The 3,195-nt window shown below is 33.3% G+C and overlaps 1 non-coding gene across 1 annotated transcript; it reads right to left on the bottom strand.

Moving 5' to 3' along the window:
* Positions 1-1,720: 1,720 nt before the first annotated feature.
* On the bottom strand, positions 1,721-1,839 carry LOC117216244. Its single transcript, XR_004489332.1, has one exon. It is a non-coding gene; the product is annotated as a 5S ribosomal RNA (ribosomal RNA).
* Positions 1,840-3,195: the final 1,356 nt, after the last annotated feature.

Raw genomic sequence — 3,195 nt, 5'->3', positions numbered from 1 at the left:
ACGTTTATCCCGTGCATATAAAATCGTATGAATAATATAATATAGTGCATGTGTATGCTAAACAAATATGACGAAACTCATAACTTGAAGTCGTTTTGTATTTTGTAGTACTGAAATATATGAACGCCATATCTGTATGTAACAAGTTACCAACCAGATTTATGAATTCTCGTTCCTCATCTCGATACTAACTCCGTTTTATTTTAAAAAACATATTTCACAATTATTTTTTAAACTTTCTCTCAATTCTAATTATACATATGTTTTATGCGTTCGTCTATATTTTGCGAAAACTTTGAAATTCTTCGGAATTTCAGTCAGTTAATTTATAATACATAAAATTAAATTAAAATGTTTCGAATAATAGGTTAAATGATTACAAACTCGGTAATAGAATCAGTGGAGCAAATTGATGTATCAAACTGTATCATTGAAATCTTCTATAAATTAAAAAGCGAGCAAATTTTCCTCTTAAAATTAGACTCGTTTAACCCGTTGTGAGAAAAAGCACGTAGAGTTTATTGCGAAGCTTTGAATCTTATGCAACACGCAAGAAACCTTTCTCTTTAGAAAAGAAAATCTAATAAGCGGCGATATCTTTCACGAAACTCTTCTATTTTAGAAAATATAAGACAGTTTTAAATTCCATATAAAAGTAGATATTGCCGAGGTTAAAGGAAAGACGAATTTTATTTCAAGCAGTCTTAGAAGGTTTTAATTATATTTTACGCGTAAGTTATTCTTCTAATGAAATAGACCGCATCGAGGCTTAAATGGGAGCAAATCGGTAAAAGTTTCATTGGGTACATACGATGTGGAGCAACGAGCTATTGTAAGGTAAATTACGATGCATAATTAAACGATCTATCGTACACGCTTAAACTAATAAAATATTTCGCGCGCGAACAAACCTAGCTTTCCGTAAAGTAATTATAGCGTGATTATTGGCGAAAACCGATGTCAATGCGATTACGTTTGTGACCCATGATAATTCGATGATTTCCGTGTCAGAGTAAACGAAGTCTCCCGTTTAATCTAACCACCATTGTCCTTCCAAATTAATCAAACTTCAAGTATGACAAAAATTCGATTCGAATAAAATAATTAAATGATTCTGAATTGTAACTGTTTTTTTATTGAATCATTATTGGATTATTTTGAAAGTTTTTGTAAATTTTATTACATCTGATTTTATCCATCTATACTTTCTAATATATCAGCCTTATAGATTTAGTCAGGTATTTGATACATTCTTTACTAAAAAAAAAAATCCATTGTATTTTTTTATCGTCGCACGAAAACACGATTTCTGATAATCTGCCAAGTTTAACCGCACACCACGCTTTTTCTCCTCGAATCGTGTCTAGTTTACATGCGGAAATTCAGTTCCGATTTTTAATAGCTACGTCCACCACGGGTATCAGATGCTACCTTCCATTTCGTTTCCACGCTCTTTACATATAGAAAACGAATATGATCGATGGGTTTCTTTCATAGAGATAGATTGTTGCTAGACTGGCAGGAAATTTTATTCATGTATACATGTATACTAGCATATCTTTTCTTGCAAAGAGATAGCTTTTCCCAAAGCTTAATTTTTCTATGCTCGATATTACGTATACGCAACGTTATACTTTATAACTTATTAACTAACTAAATAATGTGGTATGTGATTATATATTATTAGTGAAAGTAAAAAAACGTTAAGAAATGAAAAAAAAGCCAACACTACACAGAATTCCCAAGCGGTCAACCATCTAAGTACTATCCGTGCCCAGCGCTGCTTAACTTTCGTGATCGGACGAGAACGAGTGGTTCCAACGCGGTTTGAGCGTTGGCTGAAAGTATTGGTTTACGATATTGTGGTACTAAATATTATACTTCAACTTAATTCAATATAATTAATTAGTAATACAAAAATTGTAAAGTTAAATTAATAATGAAACATTATATCACCATTGCTATAAATTGTTAAGTAATAGATTCTCTTACCTAATCAATACAAGATTGCCAGTAAAGCAAATGAAATTTTACAAAAGAATTTTAGAACGTGAACTTTATTTCTGGAAACCCAGTTTTCTTGATCGAAACCTATATTTACTGAAAGTGCTCATTGAATAGAATTCAAACGATATCAATTTTAAATTTAGGAATTTTCCCAGTCAAAGTTGTTTTGCAAAAATAGTAGCAACATTTTTCATGGCTTGCTTCGTTTTATACTGAATAATCGTAAATTGTTTGTTTGTCCTTGTTGATATTATGAGTGACAGATACTGTCTCGTAGAAATAGAAAAGTGTCAGTAGTTTGGTAGGCGTTAGGCTACGTACAGGCCAGGTATATGCGCGCGGAGGAGGCCCCGTTGCGACGCTCACAGCGATTCCCGGATCTCTCTCGATCGCAGCCGGGACGGTTATCGTGGAGGTTTTAGTCGGTTGGAGTCCGACACTACCACGCCGCTTTCCCGAAGCGGCCTGGCGTCCGTGCGGATTTCCTCCACGTAAAATATAAAAAAAAAAAAGAAAGGCCAGATATATGTATCTTTTTAGGCGGCAGAAAGCAACCCTTGTGAAAAATAGTATTTGACAAATGAATTCGTATATTAATAACAAGGCGATGTTCCGCTACTTTCAGCACAATATGTATTTAAATAAATAATAAAGTTTATCGTCTAAATGTAAAATTTACCACGTTAAACTAAACCATAAGCTTTAAAAATACATAACTATTGGATTGGTGGATTCCTAAACTCAAAACCACTACGTACCGTGTCTATTCATCGAGTACTATCAGAAAATGCAAAAGAAGTTAAAAAGAGAATGGTTCCCAGAGGAAAAGTTTACCCGTTTCAAAAATCAAAAATTATCCGACTATCTTATTTGAATTAATTAAAAAGTTGTAAAATTATAAAAGAAAAATCCCCAAGCTACAACTCGTCACTTTTCGAATTTATATGTACAGACGATAAAACATTAAATAATTATTATCACTCGGCTTATGTTTCATAAGATCCATTCAGAGTGTCAGTTTAATGGAACTTGAAAAAATCGCTTAGAGGTATCTTTAATTTATTCCACCCTTTTTTTAATAGCTGCAAGACAGCTCACGTCTGGTAGATTTTCCGTGTACGTGATGCACTCAGCCGAAAGACGAGCAAAAATCGTTGCGTTATCCAGCGGGGAGATAATGTCCCCTGA

This window comes from Bombus bifarius, unplaced genomic scaffold, assembly GCF_011952205.1.
Source record: "Bombus bifarius isolate JDL3187 unplaced genomic scaffold, Bbif_JDL3187 scf7180000010252, whole genome shotgun sequence".
Lineage (NCBI taxonomy): Eukaryota > Metazoa > Arthropoda > Insecta > Hymenoptera > Apidae > Bombus > Bombus bifarius.
Note: the sequence above shows the minus strand (reverse complement) of the source record. Positions and strands in the feature narration are given on the sequence as shown.